Genomic DNA, 15,074 nt, shown 5'->3' with positions numbered 1-15,074 from the left:
TTCTGATCTGATCGAAAGTTCTGACATTTTCACACAAAATTAAATTACAAATGATTGTTGATTGTTCAGTTATAACTTTAAAATTTTTATCATTGTAAAATGAAAATTGACGGGCTAAGTTTAAATTTTGTTCTTGCTTGTTTTTTTTCTGTCAAAAATCATTTTGTATTATCCATCCCTGCTTTTAAAATTCGTTAAATGACGGACGTTTTACTGTTAACAGCCCTCATTATATGTCAGATTCAGAACTTATACTTGATATTATTTTTAGAATAAGTGATTCGTTATGCTATTATTGGACACCTGTCTATTCTTGTCAACTGTTTTCTATAAATATGTTTGTATTGGCTAACATTTTTTCAGCTAATGCGTGTCCTGTTTAAAATGTGCAATGTTCAAATGCAAAGACAGCACGTCACAAATAGAAGCGTGTCGTCGTCCAAACCGCCCATACAATACACCCCCCAAACAGAATTTCAGATAGAAAAGAGCCATGTTCTTGACGTGACATGCCCGCAATTTCCTGTGACTGAGAGGAAAGGAGACGTGTGGGGGCGAAACACTAGATGAAACAGCGTGTGAAGTGACACCACTGCTACTGTCTTCCTCCGAAAGACAGAAAGAGAAAGGTAGGCTCATCCTGTCTTGAGAAGTGAGGTTAAATTGTGTTGATGTGTGGGTGGGTTTATCCTGTCAAAGGTGATGTCAGATCATGCTGAGTGGCCGCAATAACAGCAGTGAACAGACAAAAACACAGGCATACAAACACAGGTACACACAGGCACACAGTTATACATTTACATTACATTTACATTTAGTCATTTGGCAGACGCTTTTATCCAAAGCGACTTACAAAGCAGGACTAGATTAAGCGAATCATCATGAAGAGGCAAAAACCAAAGCTACGCAAGGAGTGCTCAAGATACAAAGTTCAGGCATTATTCAGAGTAGCATAAGCCCGATAAGTGAGGTTTTTAGAGGGAAAGGGGAGGGTTTTTTTTTTTTTTTTTTTTTGTTTTATGTGGTTAAGTGCTCACGGAAGAGATGGGTTTTCAGATGCTTTTTGAAGGTTGTCAGGGATTCAGCATTCCGGATGAGGGAGGGGAGAGTGTTCCACCAGCATGGAACTGTGAATGAGAATGTTCTGGAAAGTGATTTTGTGGCTCTCTGCGATGGAACCACGAGACGTCGCTCGTTGACTGATCGTAGGCGTCTGGTAGGGATGTAGACTCGTAGGAATGAGTTAAAGTAGGAGGGAGCTGAGCCTGTGATAGATCGGTAAGCAAGCGTCAATGCCTTGAACTTGATGCGAGCAGCGAGAGGTAGCCAGTGCAGAGAGATGAACAGAGGAGTGACGTGGGCCCTCTTGGGCTCGTTGAAGACAAGACGAGCTGCAGCATTCTGGATCATCTGTAGAGGTTTAGTTGCACTTGAAGGAAGACCGGCCAGAAGAGCATTGCAGTAGTCAAGCCTAGAAATGACCAGGGCCTGGACGAGAAGTTGTGTTGCATGCTCAGTTAGGAAAGGCCTGATCTTCCTGATGTTGTGCAGTGCAAACCTGCATGATCGAGCTGTCTTTGAAATGTGATCTGTGAAGGTCAGCTGGTCATCAAATGTTACTCCAAGATTTCTGACCGTCCTTGATGGGGTGATTGAAGATGAATCTAGCTGGATAGTGAAGTCGTGCTGTAGAGACGGATTGGCAGGGAGGACGAGAAGCTCAGTCTTTGGCAGGTTGAGCTGTAGGTGATGTTCCTTCATCCATGCCGAGATGTCCGCCAGACAGCTTGAGACCCGTGCAGCTACTGTGGGATCATCTGGTTGAAACGAGAGGAAGAGCTGTGTGTCATCAGCATAGCAGTGGTAGGAGAAGCCGTGCGCTTGTATGATGTGTCCCAATGATGTGGTGTAGATGGAGAAGAGGAGGGGTCCAAGAACTGAACCCTGGGGAACCCCTGTGGTCAGCTGATGCGATCTGGATACCTCGCCTCTCCATGCGACCTTGAAGGACCTACCTGTGAGATAGGACTCAAACCAGTGGAGTGAAGTACCTGTGATGCCCAGTGATGAGAGGCTGGACAGAAGGATCTGATGATTCACAGTGTCGAAGGCAGCAGACAGATCCAGGAGAATGAGGACTGAAGATTTGGAAGCAGCTTTTGCGATCCGTAGGGCTTCTGTGACTGATAGTAGTGCAGTCTCAGTAGAATGGCCTTTCTTGAAGCCGGATTGGTTGACATCCAGCTGGTTGTTTCGAGACAAGAAGGATGTTACTTGGTTGAAAACAGCTCTTTCAAGTGTCTTTGCAATAAATGGTAGGAGGGAGATGGGTCTGTAATTCTCTACAGTTGATGTGTTTAGTGTTGGTTTTTTAAGCAGTGGAGTAACCCGAGCTTGCTTGAATGCTGTAGGGAAGGTGCCAGTATGGAGGGATGAGTTTATGATGTGTGTGAGTGCTGGTAGAAGTGTCGGAGAGATGGCTTGTAGAAGGTGCGAGGGGATGGGGTCTAGGGGACAGGTGGTAGGATGACTGGAGAGGAGAAGTGTAGATACTTCTTCCTCGGTTAGCGGAGAAAAGGAGGACAGAGGGACATTGGCTGAGGAAGGGGTCGGTCTGGGTTCCTGTGTGTGTGGAGCCGAGAACTGACTGCTGATAGTTGTAGTTTTGTTGGTGAAGAAGTTCGCAAAATCGTCAGCAGTTACGGAGGAGGTGGGTGGTGGTGGAGGTGGACAGAGGAGAGAGTTGAATGTCTTGAAAAGTACTCGTGTGTTGGAGGAGCTGTTGATCTTGTTGTGGAAGTATGAAGATTTTGCAGCATGAACATCTACAGAAAAGGAAGAGAGGAGAGATTGATACATACCCAGGTCAGATGCGTCTTTTGATTTGCGCCATTTCCTCTCCGCTGCCCTGAGTTCAGTCCGGTGTTCACGAAGAACCTCAGATAACCAGGGGTTGGAGGGAGTAGCGCGTGCTGGCCTGGAGGAGAGAGGGCAGATAGTGTCTAGAGAAGAGGTTAGAGTGGAGCATAAGGTATCCGTTGCGGTATTCACATCCAGAGATGAGAATTGTGAGGGTGGGGGAAGAGAAGATGACACGGCAGAGGAAAGGTGTGAGGGAGAGAGTGAGCGCAGGTTTCGCCTGAAAGTGACTGGAGGTGGGGTTGGAGGTGCAGGGGTAGAGAGTTGTAGACTGAAAGTAATGAGGAAATGATCTGAAACATGGAGAGGTCTCACCAAGATGTTCTCTGTGGTGCAGTTGCGTGTGTAAACCAGGTCCAGTTGGTTGCCTGATTTGTGAGTACCTGTGGTGATGAGTCGTGTGAGATCGAAGGAGGCTAGGAGGGAGATGAAGTCTGCTGCATGCGGCTTTTCGAGATGGATGTTGAAGTCACCGAAGACTAGGAGTGGGGTGCCGTCCTCAGGGAAAGTGGACAGCAGCACATCCAGCTCATCCACAAAGTTACCCAGCTGACCTGGGGGACGATAAATGACTACAATATGGATCTTAATGGGAGTTGTAAGTGTAATAGCATGATATTCAAATGAGTTGTTGTTGCATAGAGAAGAGAGCGTGGAGTATTTGTAATTGTTAGAAACGAGGAGCCCTGTACCCCCACCCCTCCCAGACTGGCGAGGGGAGTGAGAGAAGGAGAAATTGTTAGAGAGAGCAGCGGGGGTTGCTGAGTCTTCTGGCCGGATCCAGGTCTCAGTCAAGCCTAAGATATTAAGAGAAGAATGAGATGCAAAGGCTGGAATGAAGTCAGCTTTATTGACTGCTGACTGACAATTCCATAGACCCACGGAAAGAGAGAGAGGAGTGTGTGAGGATGAGAGAATGGGACGCAGATTGGCAGTATTGCGCTGCCTTTTGCACGTGATGAAAGGGCGTTGCCGAGAGATAACAGGAATGTATTGAAGGCACATGTTGATTAAGGTGAACAATAAGATAGTACATCTTATACATACTCAATGGTGTACACATTGTACACAGAATGGTGTTGATTTGTAAAACGCCTTAAAATCATTTTCTGCGAACATCACTGACAAAGTAACGGTTTGTGGTGTAGCCAGGGCCGTTTGAAGGAATTTGGGGGCCCCAAGCAAAATGGACATGGAGGCCCCCCCAAAAGCCCCCCCCCCCCCCCCCCCCACACCTTATAATTATAATTAATTAATTATAAATATATAACTTTATTTATTATATAAATAAAAAATGTTTACAGTGCAAATAATGCTGTTGCATATACTGTGCATAAAATTTGAACATTTTCAACAATTGAACATTTGCAGTAACCTTGAAGTAACTGTTCAAGATCCATTGGTAACTTATAAAAATAATGTCATATAAACTGTCACTACCGTATATCCTAACACTAGCACATTAAGATAAGCTATGAAAAAATCATGTTCCTCTGCCTCTTTCTGGTTAAATAATGTTTATAGATGGGTTACAAAGTATTTATTAAGTAAAAAGACTGTTTGCTAACAGTTAAATGACAATTAACTAAATATTAAATAACAATTTACCATCTATTAATGATGGTTATTATAAAGTGTTACCAAAAAGATATGTTAGCATTTCCATATTTTGATATTAGAAGGGAATGGATGCAGCTGCTTTCACAACTACCAATGCTTAAAAACATCCCGAGCTAATGTTTGATGCACATAATTTATTGTGTGGTTTTCCTAACCCCCATTTGGTAAATAGATTATCACGGTGGAATAGTTAGTATAGCATGCTATCTATGTCACTTCCATCACCTATTACAAAGCTATAGCAATGTCATGTCATTAAATACGAAAAAAATTGATTCTGGAACAGATCTGCGTCTTCCCGTAAAAAAAAAAAACATTACAGTATGTAACCATATTCCGTCCGTTCGAAAAAAAAGTTGCACTAACTGTTCGTTACAAGCAGCATTTATCGTCAGGCAGACAGCTAACATAAACATATTTTTGCTAGCCTACCTGCTGCAAAATTACACCATTTGTACAAGACAAATAGAGCTATTTTATCCAGTGTAATTTATCACTTACTATCTTGTTTTACTTGCATAATTCCGCTTCATGATGACTGCCGAGGAGGTTTTGTATTTTGCCGGCAGCAGAGACGCGTGGTTGGCTGGCTGCTGTCAGCGAGGGGGGCCCCCTTGAGGGGGATCCCGATAACAGTGTCATTGCACTTTACTGCATTGACTATCAAAGGGGCGCTCACAGTTTGTCGTTGCATTTTATTCTTAACCAGTCGTTGTCTTGGGGCCCCAGGCCAGCTCGGGGCCCCAAGCAATTGCTTGGTTTGCTTGCCTTGTCGCGACCGGCCTGGCTGGAACAGTTTGTTATGTTTGTTCTTGTTGTCGTTTTTGGAGCCTGGGCTGTCTACAGAGACCGTATTTCTTACAGTGTGTTCAGGGGACAGGCAGCTAGCGGATGGTGAGGAAATGTTTGCTGGATGTGACAGCAGTAAATGTTTGTGTAAATTTGTGCTGTAAATGTTTTAGACCAAAAAAATGATGTTTAAGATCAAACACTATTATATATCATTCATCATCATCATCATCAGTTTCATCTTCTCTGGTGTCTGAATGTGTAAAATCAATTCTAAACTATAACTTTTCATTTATTGAATATAGGCTACAGGAAAAAGGAGAATCTTACTTTACTTTATCCATTACAACAACGGCTCTATCAAATATCTATTGCGCTGCAACTGTGGCTTAGAAGAAAAAGACGTGAACTGGAAACACTGCACTTTTCGCATCGAATAAAGCCTAGAGATTGAGTAGCCTCTCGGTTGTATGACGACAACAACCCTGAGCTGTGATTTGAAGATCCCTGAAGATCCACTTCATATCTACTTGAATCAAGGTGCCTATAATCTTGGTTCTTCAGAGTTACGATTTGGATAATCTCTCGGGACAGTCAACGTCAGCTGGCTCATCTATCCAGGTATTCTTTTTTTGGATTGTATTTTTATATTGCAGAAGTGTTTTAGTATAACCAGCAGGACAGCAGTGGTGTGTGAACTGAATTTGGCAACAATGCAGTGAATTACAGTGAAGTTATTGTATATTTTTCATAAATAAAAAAAATCATAAAAATTATGCAAAAAGACTTTTATACCAAAATATAATCTAACCGTCCCACGGTCTCGCTTGAGGCGTAGTGGACACAGAAAGGATGGACAGACTGATAGCTCTTTTTCTGTCGCGGCTCCTGCACTTTGGACTGTGTTGCCATTATCTGTATCCTCGTCAGGCATGGATATTTTTAAAAAGGAATTAAAGACTTATTTTATCAAGCTTTTGGCATTTGATTAGGTCTGAGAACTGTGAGTGATTTGTTGTTTGATTCTCTTGGTGTCCTGTTTTAATGTAATTTAATGTTTGTATGTATTTTAGAGTTATTAATTACTTATGGACAGCACTTTGGTCCATTCTAATGGTTTTGAAAGTGCTTTATAAATAAAAGTTGAGTTGAGTTGACACGGAAGTTATTGACTGTTGTTGTAGTAGCCTAACTCTTTTTATGTTTAGCACTTTGCTGACGCTCAATTCTGTCAGGAGACGAGGAGGGATATTGAGAAACACGCACTTGCAAACTTCCCTAAGCACTTCCCCTCGGGGGAATCCCCGCCGCCATTTTGAAGTGCGTTCCACTTCGTGAAGTGGACGAGGGAAGTTTATACGGACAGACCCTCGTTCCCTCGATTTTGACCGAGGGAGCGAGTCTACTTCATATGTACACTTCAGGCACCTATATGTCCCACAATGCAGTGCGATTGTGACGTCACCACATATCTCGTCTAATCACCACCACAACAAACAACTCTATGATATATAATTATATATTTTTTATTCATTTTTTTATTCATTTAAAACAACCCAAACACACCTATAAACATTTGGATGCTGCATTAAACAAATTCTTAAAGGGGAAAAAATAAATAATAATAAATCAACTCCACAGCTGATTCCAAGTGATCAAGGGCTTAGGACCATAGTTCGAATTACAGGGGGTACTGGGGGGTATTATTACAACATTCCTTATTTGTATATTCAAAAATATTTAAAATAATCTAATTTAATGCGCCCAGACCCCCCTAGAGATACCAAGCTCCACCAACAAAAAAATGTGGGAAACACATTAGGCTATATGATGATCTACAAAAAAAAAATACACATTTAATTATCTTATTATTAAAATACAATATTATGATTTTATACGCCTCATTTTGAGCCTGGAAAAACCCTGAAATAGGCAATAGGCTTCTTGGTTCTCAAAGTGTGGGGTGCGCCCCACTGGTGGGGAATAGAGACGTGACAGGTGGGGCGCACCAAACGGGAGGAAATTTTCATTTTTATGCCTTTATATCTTTATCCAGACATCCCAACTGTCCCGGAAGTTCCGGGATTCTCCCACATATTGATAGCGGCTCCTTGACGCCCGCAAATGAGATCCAATCTCCCGGAATCGTGCACTAGAGAGTGACTGCGCGCATGTGTGTGTGTGTTTGTGTGACTATAAAGGCATATTAATATTAGCGGAACAAACTTTCGCGCCCATAGATATATGTGTAGCTATATCTATGTTTCGCGCCGATGGGTAGCAGGCTAGTGTGGGCAATAAATAAATTGTGCAATGCAAAACAGGCTCATTGCAGCCACTAATGCAGGCATAAATAGACCTGTCTTGCCAAATGGATTTATCTTCTTTTCTTTTTTAACATATTGCAAAGTGGCACTTTTATTGCTTTTCTATTTTTGAACTTGATACAAATTTTGACACAGCTGCACTTTTATTTTATTTATTTTTGAACTTGCTGTTATTTGATGTAGATAGTTAGTTTGTATTTAGATATAACTTGTTACTATACTGATACTACTTGTTAATTCAATAAATTTGAACATTTTATTTCTTTAGCATGTTGAGGCAGGTGGGGCTTGGAAATTCCCCCTTGTCCAAAGTGGGGAATTACCGAAAAAGTTTGAGAACCACTGTTGTAAAGGTATTACTTTTACTAGCAATTAGAATGGTATTTCAGTGCACTTAACTTCTAACTTCTGGGAGTTGATCAAAACAGTTCTCTTTTGGATATATAATAACAATGAGATATTCTGTAGCCTACTGATTATCAGTTTGTCGCATGTTTAGACCTTGTATGTGTGTTGCACAACACATGTTGCACTTGGCGATCACGGTGGGGATTGATATGGTAGTGGACCATGATGGTCATAGAAGAAGTGAAGGAGCAGTACCCCCCAATTATGGTGGGGTAATTCGCACTCTGCTTAGGACGTTCCAGTTCAGCCCATTGCAGTTTCCGCCAGTAGAGGGCACTCATGCAACGTAAGCAATGACGTACATCCGAGTGAACAATGATTTGCGTACTTGTTTATTTACTCATTTATTTAATCATTTAGCCTACTTGATTTTATCACGGGAAATGAAATCTAAATCTCTGTCCATTATTTTCAAAAGGAAATTTTTGCACAATATTGGAAATATTTACATTTAAAACCATGAAAGTGATTCAGTGGATATCTCACAAGCAATGTGCAAACTTTGCTCTAGTCTAGAGTTATGCCAGTGGAGAAGTCTCAAACCCCAGACAATTATTGAAAAACTTACATTACAAACGATTGTTGATTGTTCAATTAATAACTGAAAATTTCTTAGTGAAGTATGCAATTTAGTCTATACTGTGATATTTAAGATTATTTTTTTGTAAATAATTTGATTAAAATAACTGGCACAGTGTGTGTTTGTGTGTGTGTGTTTATTTGTTTATTTGTTTGTTTGTTTGTTTGTGTGTGTGTGTGTGTGTGTGTGTGTGTGTGTGTGTGTGCAGTCCATGAATCTTGAACTGAGCAAAAAAATCAAATAAAAACATTTTAAACTTCATTAGTAATCTTTAATCTTAAATCAGGTGAAGGTGAAGAAGCTAAGCTTTCCTGTGGCTCTAACAGTGGAGCGTTGGCGCTTGTAACGCCAAGGTCATGGATTCGATTCCTAGGCAAAGCAAGAAGATGAACTGATAAATAAATAGGCTTCATGGAATACCATGATAAATTAATAAATGTGTACTTTGAAATGCAAGTTAGTCGCTTTGGATAAAATGCATAGATGGAAATGTATGGAAGTAAAATAATGCCAAATGTCAACATGGTTGAATATTTCAATTCAAAACATTTCAAACACATTTTCATTATTAAAATATTAAAATTCAATAATCCATATTCACCTTTCTTCAATAATCATAAAAAAATGTCATTATTAAAAATTAAATAATCCATATTCACCTTTCATATTTCACTTCCAAAATATTCAAACTGTTTAAAAATACAACCTATAATATTCAAAAGGCAATTTTCGGTCCATTTAATTGTGCTTTTGCACCTCCTGCTGGTGAGGTCGACTAACAGCAGATGGAGAGTATGCTCGGCAATCTACTGCTTTTCCTGCAGTTCCTGAATGTCAATGTTGAATTTACTGTTGAATTTGAACCACTGAATTTGTAGAAGCGAATTTGCAAAGCGAAATAAAATGGACCGAAAATTGCCTGTTGAATATTATACGTTGTATTTTTAAACAGTTGAATATTTTGGAAGTGAAATATGAAAGGTGAATATGGATTATTGAATTTTTAATAATGACATTTTTTTTTCAAGTAGTGCAATTCAACAGGCTTTTTTGTTTCAAAAACATTTGTCATTATTTTCCCTGCATTGAAATGTAAGACTAGAGGTGGAGCGGCTGTCAGTGACCACATCCCGGCCTGAATGAGTCAAACACAAAGGATTAGTCATATTTGTCATGAAAGGAAAAACGGACATTCTGCTCATATTCATTGGCGGGAACTGTGTGGAGTTTTCTGTTTGCCGTTTGATACGGCAATGGAGGAAAAGAAGGAAGAAACGACGCAAATCTAAATCTCTGTCCATCATTTTGCGAGCTGATAAAGACATTTTTTGCACAATATTGGAAATATTCAGGCTACATTTTAAACTATGAAGGCGAGCCAATGGATATTCTTGAGATATTTCACAAGCAATGTGCAAACTGTAGAGTTATGCCGGTGGAGAAGTCTCAAACCCCAGACAATTATTGAAAAAAATTAACGATTGTTGATTGTTCAATTAATAACTGAAAATGTCTTAGTGAAATATGCAATTTAGTCTATACTGTGATATTTAAGATGTTTTTATTTGTGTAAGAAAATGTAAAGAATTCGATTAAAATAACTGGCACAGTGTGTGTGTGTGTGTGTGTGTGTGTGTGTGTGTGTGTGTTAATGTGTTTTTCTGTGCAGTCCATGAATTTTGAACTGAGCAAAAAAAAAAAAAAAAAAAAATACACTTTAAACATCATTAGTAGGGATATTTGCAGTAAAAATAATACTAAAAATGCTAAAAAAAAAAAAAAAAAAAAAACTCTTTTCATTACCTTAAATTAATATTGAAATGTATAAACTTTTAATATTCAAACAATAAAATAATCGTTTCATGAACGTGAGTAAATAAGGTGAAGACTAGTGGCTGTCAGTGCACGACACGTCCTGAATGTGACAGAGGAATTAGTCGTCGATTTGACTTAGTCAGAGATGTGGTGCGTGTTATTATTATTAATGCTTTATTAATGCTTTATTAATTTGCGACTGTCTCATATGTGTTATCCAAGCTGGCAAGGAAATCCCCTTATTTGAAATGCAATATGTATGTATTAATAAAGAACCCCTGTTAATAGCCAGGTATCTCCCCTTTTTTAAGTAAAAATCAGACTAGTCAAAATTAAAACAAAATTTTCTTCACACTGTTTTCATTTGCCACAAGAGAGGAAATGCACAACCGACAGGGGTTTTGGTTATCAGAATGATAGTGAAGCATGAATGAAGAATTAGTTTTCACCATAACTCAATTCCTGTAGCCCAGTCCACATCCAGTCTGACCACATTAACTAGCTGATCAAACTCTTGTGCCATATATATATCAACGCCGCAGGTTTTCTGCCATGAACTATTCCAGCTTTATGTATAGAGTTCATTCATCACATCACATTCACAACATCACTAAAATCATCAGCCACAGGAGCCGATGTACAAAACATATCTGTTATTTTGACACAATGTACAGCTTCTGCTTGAAGGGTCTGTTAAATATTAATAGAATGTGATGATTTCAATTGTTATGGAAAGCTTAACAGAACTAAAACATTTCATTGTGAGTGGGAGAGTGTGGATGATTTTGATGGTAGCTCTTTATTTGCCAACCATTTAATGCAGTTTTGTTTTGATAATGGTTTGATTATCTCTAGTAAAGTGCAATTAACTTATAATAATGAGGAGTATAGTTTAGTCTATACAGATCTTAAAGTAGTCTGACACGTTGTTGAGTAATATTGACTTACCAAAAGACACGGCTGCATGCTGTGATGATGATAATAATAATAAAAATAATTAATTACATTTATAAAGCACTTTTCTCTGCAATCAAATCGCCCTTCTGGTCTCAAATCAAGACTTTGTACAAGACCAAGATGTACAAGCCAGGTTCATAATGATGTTGAAGAGTTTCATGCAGAGGCTATGATGGCTTTTAAAGTTTGGGCTGAGTATAAACACGGTCCCTGATTTGAATATAAGAAACGGACAAATGCACATTTTAAATATGCACTACTTTTCTTAAAGAGGAATGAAAACACAATGAGTTCTGACTCACTTGCAAGTAAACAGCAAAAAAACAATCAATGATTTTTGGAACGAAATCAAAGAATGAACTAGAAAAAAAAGTTTGTTGAGACAAACTTTAAGTTGGCTTGAGAAAGCCGGACCAGAGAGTTTGAAGAAGTTTGAAGTAGTTTAAATTTTGATTGATAGATTAGTTATTTAACTAGTTATTTAGAAAGAAAGAAAGAAAGAAAGAAAGAAAGAAAAGATTAGTTAGAAAGAAAGACAGATAGATTAGTTAGAAATAAAGAAAGATTAAATTAGAAAGAAAGAAAGAAAGAAAGAAAGAAAGAAAAGATTAGTTAGAAAGAAAGACAGATTAAATTAGAAAGAAAGAAAGAAAGAAAGAAAGAAAGAAAGAAAGAAAGAAAAGATTAGTTAGAAAGACAGATAAGATTAGTTAGAAATAAAGAAAGATTAAATTAGAAAGAAAGAAAGAAAAAGATTAGTTAGAAAGAAAGACAGATAGATTAGTTAGAAATAAAGAAAGATTAAATTAGAAAGAAAGAAAGAAAGAAATTAGTTAGAAAGAAAGAAAGAAAGAAAGAAAGAAAGAAAGAAAGAAAGAAAGAAAGAAAGAAAGAGATTAGTTAGAAAGAAACACTGTAAAATTGAACAGTTGGATCAACTTAAAAAAATTACTTCAATTGGTAACACCTAAAGAAATTAAGTTTTCTCAACTTAAATTATCACATTTTATCGTGAAAAACGTGATAATTTAAGTTGAGAAAACTTAATTTCTTTAGGTGTTACCAATTGAAGTAATTTTTTTAAGTTGATCCAACTGTTCACTTTTTACAGTGAAGAAAGATCAGTTAAAAATAAATATTAGTTGGAAAGATCAGTTAAAAAGAAAAAGATTATTTAGAAAGAAAGAAAGAAAGAAAGAAAGAAAGAAAGAAAGAAAGAAAAGATTAGTTAGAAAGAAAGACAGATAGATTAGTTAGAAATAAAGAAAGATTAAATTAGAAAGAAAGAAATAAAGAAAGAAAGAAAGAAAGGATTAGAAAGAAAGAAAGAAAGAAAGAAAGAAAGAAAGAAAGAAAGAAAGAAAGAAAGAAAAGATTAGTTAGAAAGAAAGACAGATAGATTAGTTAGAAATAAAGAAAGATTAAATTAGAAAGAAAGAAAGAAAGAAAGAAAGAAATAGAAATAGATAGAGATTTTAATCTAAATAAGATGTTTCCTGATTAAATAAAATAAGCCTAATACATAAAACCCACAAGACACAAGTGGACAACAATGGTTATATATAAATATATTTTAAGTTTTGATAGAAATTATTGCTAGGGACATATCAGTGTCACTGGATATTGGTAGTAAATTCACCGCCCCTGCATTGACTGGAATTCAAAGAATGTGGGGGGTGGGGGTGGGGTGGGGGGGGTCTGTGAAATCAGCTCTAAAACATAGACCTGGGCATATTGAGGTGGGTGTGGCTTCAGTGACTTGACTGCGCAAGTGCATACTTCTGAGTGCATCAGCCTATAGTATAGCAGGACTGAGTTCAAACCACTCATATGAAAGCTGAACTTTCTGAACCGTTTAATCTCTCAGTTCTGTACTGGAAATTCCCTCTCTTCTGCTCAGCACAAGGTAACTGAAACACTACTATATAATTGTTTTTTTAAAGAGATTTTTATTTACTCATTTATTTATATCCAGACATTAATGTCTCTATATAGTGAAACTGAAATGTAAACCTGTATTTCTCAACAATCATTAACTGATGTCAAACTTCACTCTGAACTGAACTACTGTATTCTCTTGAACAGAAATTACCAAAGTCAGAATATATGAAAAATTACAGCATGGAGAACATGTGTTGAGCTTCACAAACTACAGGATAATTACACATGTGACGAGAGAGAGAGAAGAATGGGGAACAAAAAGGACACAAAGTTACAATCTAATGAACCAGAAAAGCACGCAGAGTCTAGTCAGACACAACAGCATTAATATTGGCAAACTAAACTGAGCATTTATGATGTTTAATATCAAACACTGTATGTATCTTTAATAATCTTTTAGTGTTTCATCTTCTAGTGTCTGAATGTGCGAGACAGTTCTAAAACTATAACTTTTCATTCACTCTATATAGGAAGAGCATTATTTATATATGATTTACATTATTCACTCTTCATGAACTATAACTCATATAGACTGGTCCCCCACTGAAGCTGAGCAGGGTTGAGTCTGGTCCGTACACTCCAAACGTCTGTAAAAACACAATGTACAAATATTTAGGAATTTTCCATTTAGATTTTTACAGTTGTTTTACCTGTATTTTTTATTACACATTGCATTAGGTTGTGTTTTAAGAGTTACTGGAAATTTCCATAAAATTACTGGATAATGTCCTGGCAGAAAATTACCAGTAGTGCAATATGAGTGCCTCATTTCAGCTCATTTCATTATATAGGAAAAAAAGCATAAATTACCGTTACAGTTGTGACCATAAATGTACATATCCACGAGGCAAAAAAATAACTATATTTGAAATTATGTTTATTTCAGGTTAAAATGTTATAAAAATACTACACCCTGGTGAAAAAAAATATATGCCAAGTATACTTGCAGCCAGACTAATTATTAGTATACTTCAAGTGTGTTAATGATTAGTTAACTTGAAGTGTGCTATTTTGAAACAACTAATTTTGTACTAAGTATATTTTAGTTGTAATTAAATTGTAGTAAAGCATAACTTTAACTGTATTTAGTGTACTTGTGTAATAAATTGGAACAACTTCAAGTATATTTAGTATACTTTAAGTATATGTAGGGACTAATTTCATGCTTTATTAGTGTTATTAAAGTATACTTTATTTGTGTGTTACAAGTACAGTACATATTCATTATAAGTGTCTTCGAAACATACAAGAAATATACCATAGGTGTATATGTATGTGTGTGTATATATACAAATTTAAGGTGTTTTCACCTTTTATTGGGATAGGACATAGCTAGACAGGAAGTGATAGAGAGAGAGAGAGAGAGAGAGAGAGAGAGAGAGAGAGAGAGAGAGAGAGAGAGAGGAGGGATCGGATCAGGAAAGGAAGCACATGTCAGCGCACTTGCACACGGGGATAAAGGATCATTAGTACCTTTGGCTTATTCCAAATACTACAAACTGCATACTTTGTCTTCAATTACAAATGTACATTATTAGATAAATAAAACTTAGCTATACTTTGTACAAAATATTGTATGCTATAATGTATTTTTGAAAGTACTTTCAATGCATTGTAACAATGATCATTTCCAGCACACAGTTAAATTATACCTAATATATATATATATTAGGGCTGCAGCTATCGATTCTTTTTGTAATCGATTAATCTAGCACTTA

General features: G+C 37.3%; 1 protein-coding gene and 1 long non-coding RNA gene across 4 annotated transcripts in view; one reads left to right on the top strand and one right to left on the bottom strand.

Moving 5' to 3' along the window:
* The first annotated feature begins 5,290 nt into the window (after nucleotides 1-5,290).
* Nucleotides 5,291-15,074, top strand: part of LOC311096822 (uncharacterized protein) — a 34,127-nt gene continuing 24,343 nt past the window's right edge. For all 3 annotated transcript variants that reach the window (XR_014609123.1, XR_014609124.1, XM_084136225.1), the window contains exons 1-2: nucleotides 5,291-5,433; nucleotides 5,634-5,949. The gene's annotated coding sequence lies outside the window, so the exon portion shown is untranslated. The remainder of the gene's footprint in view (nucleotides 5,434-5,633; nucleotides 5,950-15,074) is intronic.
* Nucleotides 8,815-12,291, bottom strand: LOC311096846. Its single transcript, XR_014609150.1, has 2 exons — nucleotides 9,978-12,291; nucleotides 8,815-9,107 (listed from the first exon to the last, which is right to left on the bottom strand). It is a non-coding gene; the product is annotated as an uncharacterized lncRNA (long non-coding RNA).

Source organism: Abramis brama (assembly GCF_963993115.1).
Source record: "Abramis brama genome assembly, chromosome: 15".
Taxonomy (NCBI): domain Eukaryota; kingdom Metazoa; phylum Chordata; class Actinopteri; order Cypriniformes; family Leuciscidae; genus Abramis; species Abramis brama.
Note: the sequence above shows the minus strand (reverse complement) of the source record. Positions and strands in the feature narration are given on the sequence as shown.